We start from the raw sequence: 14,612 nt of genomic DNA on the forward strand, positions 1-14,612 counted from the left end.
ACTGTATGGAAACCCATTTGCATGGGCAGCCCCTCCTGTGGCAGAGGGTGGAGAAGAAAAGGAGGCCTGGGGCAGCCCAGCCCCACTGTAGGGAATGGGGGCTATGTGCACCATTGCCTTGACTCCTCTCTTCCTTGCATGTCTCTCTCACTTCACAGGTGGGGACAGGCCTCAGACACTCAAAGCAGCCCACAGTCTGTGTCAGCCTCTCTCACTCGGAATCTGAAGCAACTCAACACTGGTCTCTTCCCCAGCACCCACATGTGTCTGCAGGTTCCCTCTCACAGCCTGTGTCCTCCCTCTCCATTCCCTCTAAAACTCTGTGAGACTCACCTGCACCATGAGCAGGGGCTTCACTCTTGGTACCTTCTGGCTATGTTGGTACCGGCAGAAGCCAAGGAGTCCTCCCAGGTGTTTTCTTACATTCCACTCACATTCAGGTGAGCACCAGGGCTCTGGGGGTCCCCAGGAAATTCCCCGGATCCAATGATGCATCAGCCAATGCTAGGGTTTTGCTCATCTCTGCACTCTAGGTTATGATCACTAGGACACATCATGGCAACACAAAGGCTGTCACAGTGCTTCCCACTCATGTGGAGTGAGACAAAATCCTCAACATTGCTCTGCTCTGCTCACAGTAGAAGCCTGGGGGTTTCCTGCACCTCTGCCAACACTGGGTGGGCTCTCAGTTCTGCACAGACAGAGCCTCACAGACATTCCTCAGTCCTGTGCAAGAGACTCTCAGGACATGGCCATGTCCAGGGCAGCAGAGACAGTGGCCCCATAGACCCCATCATGTGGGTGACCATAGTTCACTTCCCAGCTCCAATAAAGACTGAATCGTTGCATGCTCACCTGTGTAAAGGAACTCAGGATCGTCTACGCGATGCATTGTGGGAAGATTAAAGAAATCACTACATGAACTCACCACAGTGTGTGGCCCAGACCAGCTGCTCTGATCTTTGTCAACACTAACTCAGCCTATTCCAGGCCCACACGCTCCAGGAATGATCTCTTCCTTTTCCTTCCCTGTCTCGTGCTCTTCCCCTTTGCCCCATTCTCAACACTGGCCCATTAAGGAAGGACATTTAAAGAGAACTTGTTTTTCATTTGGGGAGATCTGAATTGAAAACCTGTGGCTTCCAAATATGAGAGATGCATCGTGGGCATGCTTCTGAATTTCTCTTTGTGTCAATGACATTATGTGTAACCAAGAGGTGAAGGACATATATACTGAAAACTGTAAGACATCATTGAAAGAAACTGAAGAAGACATAAAGCAATGGGAAAGATACACTGCTCACGAACTGGGGGAATAAACGTAGTGAAAATGTCTATATTACCTAAAGCAATCTACAGATGTAATGCAACCCCAACCAGAATCCAAACGACGGGGCCGGCCCGGGGTCTCACGGATTAAGTGCACATATTCTGCTTTGGCTGCACAGGGTTCACTGCTTCGGATCCCGGGTGAGGACACGGCACCGCTTGCCAAGCTATGCTGTGGTGGGCGTCCCACATATAAAGTAGAGGAAGATGGGCACAGATGGTAGCACAGGGCCCGGCTTCCTCAACAAAAAGAGGAGGATTGGCAGTAGTTAGCTCAGGGCTTATCTTCCTCAAAAAAAAAAAATAAATAAATAAATGAAAGAATCCAAATGACATTTTTCACAGAAATAGAACAAGGAATCATAGAATTTACATAGGACAACAAAAGACTCCCCTGAAAAGCTAAAGCAATTATGAGGAAAAAATACAAAGCTGGAGGCATCACTCTCCCTGAAATTTAAATATACTATCATATAAAGTAACATAAACACTTGGTACTGGCAGGAAAATTAACACAGAGATCAATGGAACAATATCGAGAGCCCAGAAATAAAACCACACGTCCATGGACAGCAAATCCTTGACAAAGGTTCGAGGGGATTCAGTAGAGAAAGAAAGGCTCTTCAATAAGCGTTGTTGGGCAAACAGGGCAGCGACGTGCCAAAGAATGAAAGTAGGCCATTATCTCGCACCATACACAAAAATTAACTCATACTGGATTTAAGACTTGAATCCAAGACCTGAAACCATAAAATCCTAGAAGAAAACACAGGCAGTATGCTTTTTTACTTCAATCTTAGCGGTATCTTTTTGAACACAATGTCTTCTGAGTCAAAGGAAACAAATATATAAAATAAACAAATGGGACTATATCAAACCAAAAAGCTTCTTCAAAGCAAAGAAAACCATCAACAAGACAAAAAGATAATCCACAAACTGGGAAAAATTATTTGCGAATCATGTATACGATAAGGGGTTCATTTCCAAAATATATAAAGAACTCATACAAGTCAACAACAACAAAATAAACATGCAGACCAAAAAATGCATGGAGGATATGAACAGACATTTTTTGAAAGAAGATATAGAGATGGCCAACAGGCTCATGAAAAGATGTTCAACAAACCTAATTATTGGGGAAATACAAATGGAGACTAAAATGAGATATAACTTCACACTCGTCAGAATGGCTATTATTAAAAAGACAAGATGTATGTGTTGGAGAGGATGTGGAGAAGAAGGAACCCTCGTACACTGCTGGTGGGAAAGCAAACTGGGGCAGTCACCAGGGAAAACACTCTGGAGATATCTCAAAGAGTTAAAATAGAAATACTTAATGATTCAGCTATTCCACTTCTGAGTGTTTATCCAAACTCATGAAAACATGAATTCAAAAGATATATGCAGTCTTATGTTCATAGAAGCATTATTCACAATAGCCAGTATTTGCATGCAATGCAAGTGCTCATCAGTGGAAGAATGGATAAGGAAGATGTGGTATATATGTACACAGTGGACTCCTACCCAGTCATAAAAAATGACAAAGTTGTGCCATTTGTGACATAATGTATGGACACTGAGGGTATTATGCTAAGCTAAATAAACGAGACAGCGAAAGGCAAATACTGTACGAATTCCCTCATATGTGGAAGATAAACAGACACACATATGGATAATCAGAGGAGATTCACAGTTACCAGAGGGGAAAGGGGCAGGGGGAGGGTGAAAGGGGTAAAGAGGCTCTCGTGTATGGCCACAGACGGAAGCTAGACATTTGGTGGTGAACTTGATGCAGTCTGTACAGAAGCTGAAATATAACAAGCTACACTTGAAATTTACACAATGTCATAGACCAATGTGACCTCAATAAAATATTATTTTAAATTTACATAGTGTGATTTGTTACATTTTTCTGTATTGATTGATAATGTCTGTGTCCTCTCTAAGAAAACTTTGTCTATTCCAATGACCGGAAAATGTTATTTTATAATTTTTCTAGAATCTTTATGATATTAGCTTTGATGTTTATGAATAACTTGAATCAAATGAAGTCTCATATTTGGGATGAGGCTATGGTCAATGTTCATTATTCCATACTATAACTCTGTGATCCATTAAAGGAAGAACCATGATTATCCCAAGGGGAAAAAAATTGTTGATCCATAATTCAACACCTCTTTGTGATTTTAAAACAATTTCTAAGGAAATTGGGAATAAAATGGAAGTTTCTTACCCTGTGATTAGACAGTAAACAAACAAAATCAAAACTAAATTTTCATGCCAAGTCATTGTCAAGGGTTCCCTATTAGAAGTGATCCATTACAAAAGGGATAAAGAAACACGATGCGTTCAGGGAAGTAGCATCCCTGGGGCAGTCACCAGGGAAAACACTCTGGAGATATCTCAAAGAGTTAAAATAGAAATTACAAGTTTAGTGTCCTTGGTCCTGCAAGGGACACACAGATTACAGAGTTAGACCACATGCAGGGAAGACCAAGTCCACCACAGCTTTCAAATTAAATAATCATGAAGAACAGTTCTCCAGGCTTTCATTTCACAGAGCGTCATCATTAAGGACACTCTGAATTCAAATGCTACCAAATCTCCACGCCTCTCCACTTATCCTGGATGTCTGGCTCAATCCAAGGATGATAGTTTTCTCAAAGTTGGGAAGATTCAATGTTTGAAGAAACAGTAATCACCTAATACACAACCACTGCTCTGAGGAGTGTAAATAGGTTCAATTAATAAGGAAAAATAATGACAGAAAGAATCATACTTGTATTCTTTGTTCAGTATTTCTGTCCTTAAATTTTAGTTAAAAAATATGCACGCAGGTGGTTAAAGTTCCAGGTTTGGAAATTTGTTTGTAAATAATTATAGTAAAAACAAATTATCGCTCCACTCATTGTGGTCAAAATTCATCCAGCAGGTGATATGTGAGCCTGTCCTGAAGGAAGAGGGACAAGAGAGCGACAGGAGGACAAGAAAGTCCCCCAGAGGAGGGAACACTGTCGTCCAGGGTTAAGTGTCCCCTTTGCAAAAGAGACCTGCTTGTGCTTTTGTAGAGGCTGCAGAAGGGGGAGGTGAGGCAGGAGGCAGGGGAAGAAATGATGGCCATGTCGAGAGAGACCTTGGATGTGGCACCTAATATTTTTACTTAATCTTGATGAGCAGGGGATCTATGGAAGATTTTAAAGCAGGGAGGTGCCTTTATCAGACATGTGTGTTTGCAATATCCCTCTGAATACAGTGTAAAGAATGAAATATAGTGCACAAGATGGTGGATAAGACCACACTGAGGGGCTCTGCGTGTCCGGGTGAGCAGGGATGGGCACCTGCACTCAGGGACCTGGAACAGGCAGGGAGGGGTGAGGACCAGGGGAAGTCTGTGGACACAACATCCAGCACTTCAGTGTCCATGTGCCAGGGGAGGCGAGGGGCTCTTGGAAATCAGGAGTGGGCTCCAGATTCCCAGGGTGTTATCAGCCACGTGATGACATTCTTCTGTGACTCTGTTCACTGTGTGTTTCCCACACCAGGATCCAAGGTCCGAGTGAATAGAACTTTTCCCGTGTTCTGTCACTCTGTATCTACAGTGGCCAGGAAACTTCCTGGAACGGAAGACAGACACAACACATGATTGTTGAATGAATATCTGAAATCTTCTGAATGGGAAACCTGGAAGAGGTGCAGATCTGAAGCGAAGATAAAGATTTCTGCTTTTTGGACATTTTGAGTTTGAGATCCGAGCTGATTTGAGAGGAGATGCTGAGTAATAACCTTGATCTTACTGTCTGTAGAACAGGAGAGACACTGCTTGAGCCCTCGGGAAGGTGACCAGTGAGACGGACTGGATTCCATGGGCTCCTGCAGCGAAAGTGGAGGGTGATGAGCCTGCAGGTGCTGAAGAAAGAGCCCTCAGGGAGAAGGTGGATGGGGGAGCAAATGCTGAGCACAGGAGACAAGCTTTGTGAGCAAATAAACTGAAGACTATGGGCGAGCTGGGTGACTGTCAGATACCATTTCACTGAACAACATGTAAGATAGCCATTTGCCAACAAGGCACTAAATATAGAGCTCATGATCCAGCACAAGATCAATGGCATTCTAATATTCAACTTTTTAACCCCAAATCCTACAAAGGACCCTAGTGAGAAAAGGTGTGAAGAAAGAATGCTGGGGTTGGTAAGCTCTGTGTCCAGAGAAGAGATAATTCTGAACAGGGAGAGATGGATGAAGGAAGCCAACAAATGAGGGTCTAAGACTTTCTCTCCCGGGTTAGACTTTATTCTAATACAAGATGGCGTGGTGGGAGCTGCACAGCTCGAATACTAGGAATCATTGTGCTTCTTTGACTTGTCACTTAGTTCAACAAGTAAATTGGCTAAAAAATTGGGGACTAAAACACCAAGAAATGTATGTGAGAGTCCTTGGAATCATTGCTCTATTAGACAAGAGATGGAACACTGAAAATGTATGCATATTCCAAAGCACGTGCAAATAAAGGGCTTTGATGATTGCAGCATATTCTCCTTGGCATGAACATCTTAATTGTCATTTCTGTAGATTTCTGAATCTTCCACAGACAGAGACTCCTTCTGGGAATAAGATAACCACAGAAATCATGCACAGTATATTGGAATCCCATGTTCCAGGAATCAGACCATGGATGTGTGAACAGAGGCAGTGACCTGTTGACCTGCAGAACCAGATGGGCTCTCAGGGTTTTGGACTATGATGAGGGGTGTGCTCTGTGATCAGCAGGGGGCGCTGTGGGACTGCCCTGTGGTCCCTACACAGCTGCTTTGTGAGGACCATTCACTCAAAGGAGTCTGGGGCTGGGGGCTGGGGGCTGGGCCCTGTGCTCACTGATGGGGACTCAGCAGCTGTGTCCTCTCTGGCCTGGCAGAGTCCCCTGAGCAGGGACCTTTCCGTTGTCTCAGCAGGTGCTTCCTCCCAGGGCTCTCCCAAGGGGTGAAGCCAACCTCCATCCTCCTCAGTGTGTGGTGTGAGCTGAGTTCCAGCACCAGGGCTCAGGGAGGGGCTGGGCAGTCACTGAATGGAAGCTTATTGCATGAACAGCCCCTCCTGTGGCAGAGGCTGGAAAGGAAAATGAGGCCTGGGGCAGCCCAGCCCACTGTGGGGACCAGGGGCTGAGTGCACCATGGCCTGGACTCCTCTCCTCCTCATGCTCCTGTCTCACTGCACAGGTAGGGACAGGTCTCAGGGACCCAGAGCAGCGGACACTCTGTGTCAGCCTCTCTGGCTCAGAATCTGAAGCAGCTCAACTCTGGCCCCTGCCCCAGCACCCACATGTGTCTCTGTCTGCAGGTTCCCTCTCCCAGCCTGTGCTGACCCAGCCGCCCTCCCTCTCTGCATCTCCTGGAACATCAGCCAGACTCACCTGCACCCTGAGCAGTGATGTCAGTGTTGGAAGCTCTCTCATATTCTGTACCAGCAGAAGCCAGGGAGCCCTCCGGGGTATCTTCTGAGTTTCTACTCAGACTCAGTTAAGCACCAGGGCTCTGGGGTCCCCAGCCACTTCTCTGGATCCAAAGACACCTCGGCCAATGCAGGGCTTCTGCTCATCTCTGGGCTCGAGGCTGAGGACGAGGCTGACTATTACTGTGCTACAGCTGATAGCAGTGGGAGCAGCTCTGGTTACTCACAGTGTCTCAGACAACGAGGAAGTGAGACAAAAACCCCGTGCCCATAGTCCTTGACTCTGAGCCTCTTTTCAGTGAGAAGCTCCTGTGGAGGCCTCTGGACAGGAGTCTCCTCTGCAGCCAGATTAATCCATGAACAGAGGAAGGAGAAAGTGCAGGATGCGCCTGTTACCTGAGCCAGCACAGGGCATCCCAGGATCACACAGACGATGAGGTGCCAGAGCCCAAGGGCACGTCCCACGGGGTCTGCAGGGAATGAGCAAGAGTAAGCGCTGCTTCTGCTGAGAACTCGCTAAGTGCTGAGCAGCATAACCACACCCATCCACACGTCAACGTCCGCATCTTGTTTCATAGACTGTGAGCGTGCATTACTCCTGACGTATCTACAGCTAATGTACTAATACTCACCCTGGTCACAGACACATTTTCCTCTTTCTGAACCAGCCCACACACCAACTTGCTCACAACTTCTACAGACCTTCACCGACAGCGTCCCTCGCGCGCATCCCTCCTGATCTCTCCTCTTCCCCTGTGTCCCCAGGGAGTTCAGATCCCTCCCTCTGGGTCTTCGTGTTTTAACTCCATCTCCATGTGAGGTTTTCAGAGAAAACTGGAAATGTTCTTGCTGTCATTTCCTTTCTCCAGAGGCTCCATCTCCAGGAAGGAAATGTAGCAGACGTTAGGCCAGCAGGAAATCGCTTCATCATCTTATTCCTATTCTCATCCTCACACTCTGGTTTTCTACTTCACACCATCCTAAGTCACTCTCTTTATTAAGGCAATAAAATTACAGATTTTTTGTAAAAATGACTTGAACATTCCACCGTGTGTATTTGCACTTGGAAGCTATCGATTTATTTTTTCCCTCATTGAGAATTAACTGAGGTCTTACCCAGGGTGAGTGTTGAGTAATCCACAGATGAAAGAATGGCTGCACATTTCTGAAATGACATTTTTCTTCTGCCTCAGAATCTCTGTTTCCAAAGAACTTTCTGGAAAGCACCTCAGCCATACGACCACTTTGCTCAAGTCAATGGAGTCCCATATATTAGCCCTTGTCCAAAATAAAATAATGTCTCTTGACCATCCTCAGGGGGACATCTGGGAGCCACAGGGGCCCTGTGGGGCTGGCCGTGGTGAGAGGAGCAGGAGGATGAAGGCTGTGTGGTCACTCCTGTCCTGTGTCTCCTGAGACCTGAAGACCCTGTGGCTGCGGGCCTCGTGCCTCCATCCAGGTTCTGAAGATGGACGGGCATCTCACTCCACCGGACTTGTTCTCATGATTCAGAGGACTCATTAACACAGCTAGTATGCACCAACTCCTCCTCCCTGTGTAAAGTTCATCCTCGTCCCAGGGAAGTGGCCTTCCAGTCACTTGTCCTTCTTTAGCTCCAGGACCCTGGAGGGTCTTACAGAGAAGCAGCCCCTGGGAGGGATTTGCATGAACAACCACCCTCAGGGTGTAGAGGGGACATATGAGGGGTTAGGGAACACTTGGACTGTAGTCTGCATCTGAGGGATTGAATTAATGGCTTTCTGAGGACACAGGATTCATAGTCTCTCGTTCTCTCTCTTTCTGTCTCTCTGTCTCTCACACACACTCACACACCCCTCTTATGCAGTTTCAGAGTTCTCTGTCCCTGCAGAAGTCAGGGGTCAACCTGTGCTGCCCCAGCCAGCCTCAGTGTCAGAATTTCCAGGAGGAAGAATCTCCCTCAACAGGAAAACCAGTAACATGGTGTGTAACTAGGAGGGGGTCCTCTTATCAGGGTCAGCCAGGAAATGCCCTGGACACAGGCTCTATGAGGAAGACTTTGATGCTCAGGTATCCCAGGATGAGTCTCTGCTCCCTGTCAGCAGCTCAGCCTCCCTGACCATCTCTGAAGGGGATTGTCTCTGTCTCTCTGTATATATACATTACCGTATCATTCTGTTGTTGGGAAACATTTCAGTTGTTTGGGGTTATTTAAAACTTTGTTATTATAAGCCCCCAAAATTGCTGCTGTCAACATTCTTGGACACGTCTTCTGGTGGACATAAGCTTTTATTTCTGCTGGATGAATGCCTAGGACTGAACATGCTGCTCACAGGGAGGGTGCATATTCAGCTTTAGTAGTTAATGCCACACGGATTTTCCAAGAATTTGTATGAATTCTACTCCTAGCAGAAGTGTATTTGATTTCTAGTTGCTCCACATTCTCACTAGCACATGGCATTGTCCATCTTCATATTCTTGGTGTTGTGGTATCTCCTTGTAGTGTTCATAGGCGTGGCCTGGATATCTACTTAGATTGAGCACCTTTCAATGAGTTTACTGGCTCTCCCAACATCTTCATTTGTGAATGTCTGTCCCAGATTCTCGTCCAATTGGTTGGGTTTTCTGTTTTACTTCTTGATTTGCACAAGTTCTTTGTAAATTCTGCATAGGAGCACATAGTTAGCAGTGCATGTTGAGAATATCTGCTCCCAGGCTACGGCTTGACTTTCCACTCTGTTAACGGTGTCTTTTAATGAAGAGAACTTCTTATGATTTCAATGTAATGAAATGCATCAGTGTTTTCCTTTCTGGATGGTGCTTTTTGCCTTGTTTAAGAAGCGTTTTTCTCCCCAAGGTTGTGAAGATTATTTCCTCTGTAGGCTTCTAGAAGCTTTGCTGTTTTGGATTTCATATTTGGATCTGCACCGAACTGGGATGGATTTTTGTGTATGGAGTGAAGTATGGGGAGGGGAAAACTCAGTATTGTAAGGGCAGCAGTTCTCCCCATGTCGATCCATAGGCTCAGTGCCATTCCAATCCAAACCCAATAGATCTCATGTTGTTGTATGAGGGACCTGATAAACTGATTCTAAAATTTATAGGCAAATGCAAAAGGCTGAGAATAGCCAAGATAATGTCGCAGGGGAAAAAATGTCTTTTATTGATATGAAAACTATTATAAAGCTAAAGTAATTGAGACCATGTGATATTGGCACAAAGATAACCAATGGATCAAAATGGAGAGCTCTGAGCCAGCCCCACACATACACGAGGACATATGCTTTGTAACAAAGGTGGCCCCACAGAGCAGTGGGGAAAGACAGCTCTTTCAATAAATTATGATGGGTCAATTGGGCATCACATGGGAGAAACAAACATCTTTGGAGCTCCCACTTTGCACCCTACATGATGCCATGATACTCTCTTCTTACATGCTTGTGTCATGGGGACAATATTGATTGCAACATCACTGTTATATCTTTACAGATTTGCCACTCTCAATGTTCTTTACAATCTACCATTTCTGCAACAACCCTAAGAAGCAGGCAAAGAAGACATTGTTGGCCCTTTCATGGATGATGAAGCAGAAACTTGAAAGGGTGAGTGACTGACCCGGGGCCTTTTACCTACTGCTCGAGCCTCATCTGCTTGATTCCAAGCCCGGGACTCTTTCCAGTTCAAGAGGTCCTAATTCCCATTCCCAGGGGGAATCAGGGGAGCAGGGAGAAGTGGGCTGTGATGGAGGTGGACTGGGAGTGGCTAGAGGTCAATAGCACCCTCCTCACCCCAACCTGTGATGGGCTACTAGGCCGAGTGCCCCTGGACCTCTCCCTGAGGAGGGTGCTCCATAAGACGGAGCAAGAGGGTGAGGAGTTTTGGTGGGAAGAGGAGGGCCAGGGAAAGGGGCAGAGAGTCTGCCATTTGGAATAGCGACTGGGTTGGAGGCAGAAGAGCTGGGGCCTGATCCAAGCTCTGCCAGGTACTTGCTGTGTGCCCTTGGACAAATGACTTTATCTCTCTGGGCCTCAGTTTCCTCATCTCTGAAGGGATTTATTCCAATATCTATCAACTAATGTGGTTGTAAGAATTAATGGGAATTGTGCTTCTCAATTAGTGAGGACTCAACAATTGTTGACAACCAATATTATTCAGTTCACGTCTCCTCACTAATAAAAAGCAACAGCTTCCATTAATTGAACATTTACTTGTCTGTATCTCATCTAATTCTCACGACGACTCCAGGAAGTCGGTGTTCTTTATGTGCCCATGTTGTAGATGAGAACAGAGGCTCTGAGAGGTTGCAGCTGCCCGGGACAGAGCCAGGACTGAAGCCAGGCTGCCTGGACCTTTAAGGCCCACTGTCTCCTGCCTCTGTCCCTCTGGGGCTGTCACTTTAAGAATGCTTTGCTCATGATGGGGAGTGGGTGAGTGTCAGGGACAGGTGGGAAGGTGTGTGTGACATCACTAGTCCCTGGACTCCAGGGTAAGGAATGGTTGCATCTTCGAGGAGGGAGGCACAGGATGGGGAGGGAGGAGGGGCAGCCTCAGAGCAGGGTCTGCCCAGTGGTCCCTGGGTGTGATGCTCAAATCCCCAGCCTGGTCTGCTTCCTCTTGGGCCAGGGGGGTATCTCCATCTTGGATTTCTGGGCAGGGAGACTGGAGTTCCAGCCTTTGCAAAGGATTCATAATGTGCATTTTCCCAGTCTTCCCCATCTCCTGAGACAGAACTGTGTCCATGGATTGATTCTGTTTATGCCAATCGCTTTTACATGGAGGTATAGAAAAAAGACTGGAAGGAACTATGGCAAGGTGCAGATAATCATTATCTTGGGGTGGTGGGAATAGGGTTGATTTTTTTCTGTCATACTTTTCATTATTATCTGAATTATCTGTATTAGACAAGAGATAATCTTATAATTGGGAAGACAATGTGCTCTAATAGAAGAAATGCAATTAGAAATTCTTGTTGCTAGTTCCAGTGAAGAATACTCTGCTAAAAGCCACTTTAAAGCATCTCCTTGAGTCCCAAGCTTAATGGACACTGGTTTTGGAGTCACCATGTTCAGGTTCAAATCCCAGCTCTGCTACATTCCAGCTGTGCTAACTGGGGTGAGCCTCTTACCCTCTCTGGTCCCAGTTCTCTCATCTGAAAAGTTGAGAAGTAACAAGCTCCCTCCTGGGGCTGTTTGATGACTTGAGATGATGTTTGGAAGCTGCACGGCCAGGGGGCTGCACTCAGGACACTCTCACTCACTGGTGGTTCCTGTCACAGGCCACATCATGATATGGGCTCCTTTCCCAGAGAGCCACTTGGGACCCTTTGAAGGTGACCATTACCTATCATCCCTACTTTACAGATGAGGATACGGAGGTTCAGAGTAGTGCTGAGACTTGCCCAAGGTCACAAAGCTCAGAAGGAGTCTTCTGAAACAGTCTAGGAGTGTGTAAGAGATCACCCAAGGCCACACAGCTTAACCCTACTGCCTCTTAAACAACAAAGTCAATACTAGCTTGGCACTTTGCATTATCATCTCAGTTAATTTTCCAAGTAACCGTACAATATGATTCTCTCCAGGCGATTTTACAGACAAGGAAACTCCACAACAGGCCTGGCACCCAGTCTGCCCAGCTCCCTGGGAGGCTGTGGCAGGAGCAGGTGGCATGCAAGGAGGCAAGCAGTAGGCAATGCTGGGGCTCTGTGCAAGGAGTGTCAGGCCGGAGGCACACTGCTGGCACCAGTGGTGGCTGCAGTGACTCAGAGAGCTCAGGCTGGAGACCAGAAAGTCCACGGGGTGAGAAAGCCTGCCAGGGAGGCAGCGAGCAGGCAAGTGGCGAGGAGGCAGAAACTCCGCACCCAGGCACACACAGCTCATGCCTGGCCGAACCGTTTCTGATCATCAGTGGGGCCAGTGCCTGTGCGGGGCCTCACCATGGCTCAGGCACCTTCAGTGCCACCCACCCACCAGTATGCATGAGCAACAGGCTCCCAGGAGCTGGCTGTCTCTTCCTCTCTCCTCCCCTCACCTCTCTGGCTGTCCAGCTCTTGTTGCCACTGCCTCCTACTCCCTGGCCACCTCTGTTGCCCCTGCTGCAATCCAGGATGCACACTCTTCCACATTCCCACTGGGGACACAGAGGATTCCTCTTGCACCACACTTGGAGAAATAGCCCCTAGGCCCATCTGGAGGCACTTGGTGGTGAGAAACGAAATCCAAACTCCATTTTCTTTGACGACATGCAAGGAAATTTCCCGAAGACTAAACAGAGAGCATGTTGCCTCATCTCATTTATGATTCTAGAAAACCCATGGTGCACAACTCAATGTGAACCTAATTAGATAGGAAAATTATAGGGCGATCTCACTTGTAACAGAGATGCTCACATTCTTCAGCATATCAGTTAGCAGAATCCATCGTGACCTGATCAAATTTCTCTGGACAGCCAGGGAGGAATTGGGCTGAGAAAAGGGCATTTGCAAATTCTCCTGGGAATAGCTGAAATGGATTATGGAGGGACTGCATATAGGAAGAGACAATGACTCATATGCACATACCCAATAACAGCCTTGGGCCATGGCGACAGTTTCTGACACAGTTTGGGAGAGGAAAAAGTGATTACAGGCTGTTCTGCAATAGGAAGCATTGATATCAATGCCTTGGTGGGAGCATACATCAACATCACCATTCTGGGATAAAACTCACTGCCCAGAGAAGCTCTTACCTGGGTCAGATGACATCCTCCAAAAGCCACCATGGGAGTTGTTTGCTGCTCTCTGCTCCTTCCTGCATTGTCATGGGCCCTGGAGCCCTGGGTTCGTCTGCCATATCCAGGTCCCCAATCCCTCCGTTCACCACTGGTTACCAGGGCTGGTGAGGAGGTGAATGGGGGGCGGGGATCGTTTTAACAGGCACTCAGTTTCTGTTTGGGATGACGAAAAAGTTCTGGAATTTGATAGTGGATATGGTTGCACAATGTTTTTGAATCTACTTAATGCCACTGAACTGTACACTCAAAAGTGATTAAAATAGTGCATTTTATGTTATGTGTCTTTTATGACAATTACAGGATTACTAGTTCACAATTCAGAACTACATTAAAAAAGTTATGCTCAAAAAGATGTTTCTGACCCTCGTAAAATTTATCCTATTCTGCCTCATCCTCATTAATAAAAATGTACACTAATTTCTGATATTATCAACTGAATTGAGTGCCACACAAAATTCATTGGCTGAACCCTAACCCCCAATGGACAATGTTTGGGGACATATTTAAGGGAGGTATTAAGATTAGACGACGCCGTCAGGATGCAGCCCTAGTGCAATGAGACTGCGGTCCTCATGAGAAGAGGAAGAGACCCCAGGGCTGTGTGTGCGCGGAGCACAGGCCATGTGAGGACGAGGGGACAGGTGCCATCTGCAGGCCCAGGAGACATGAGTCAGTGCAAGTCAAACCAGTTGCCAGATTGGCCTTGGATGCCAGGCTCCTAGAACTGTGAGAAAATTAAATTTCTGTCATTTCAGGCACCCAGTCTGTGTTGCTTTATTTTGGCAGCCCTTGTAGACTAGTGCACTAGCTTATCATTCCATTATTATGTCTGAAAAAATCTCTGGCGTACAAGCATTTAGTTAAGAGAACTTCGTTGCTCATACAGTTTGCAAATGGGGGAGATGTGGCCTTTGGCAGCAAACCAAAAATATACTCATTTTGGTTGTCTTTTAAAGCCAACTGTCCTTTAGAAAAGCTTTTCTAAAAAGTTGTCTTTTAAGCAGTTTTTTTTTAAAGGGTTGTCTTTTTAAAAAGTCTGTCTTTAAAGACTTCTTAAATTCTTTTTAAAAAGTTCCCACCTAGGTCCCACT

The 14,612-nt window shown here is 46.3% G+C and overlaps 1 long non-coding RNA gene across 1 annotated transcript in view; it reads right to left on the reverse strand.

Annotated features, from left to right (window-relative positions):
* The window catches only part of LOC111774597 (uncharacterized), a 33,888-nt gene extending 20,266 nt beyond the window's left edge, over window positions 1-13,622 (reverse strand). Inside the window, exon 1 of the long non-coding RNA XR_002809618.2 lies at window positions 13,477-13,622. This is a non-coding gene — a long non-coding RNA (uncharacterized lncRNA). The remainder of the gene's footprint in view (window positions 1-13,476) is intronic.
* Between the last annotated feature and the right edge of the window lie 990 nt (window positions 13,623-14,612).

Source organism: Equus caballus, chromosome 8 (assembly GCF_041296265.1).
Source record: "Equus caballus isolate H_3958 breed thoroughbred chromosome 8, TB-T2T, whole genome shotgun sequence".
Classification (NCBI taxonomy): domain Eukaryota; kingdom Metazoa; phylum Chordata; class Mammalia; order Perissodactyla; family Equidae; genus Equus; species Equus caballus.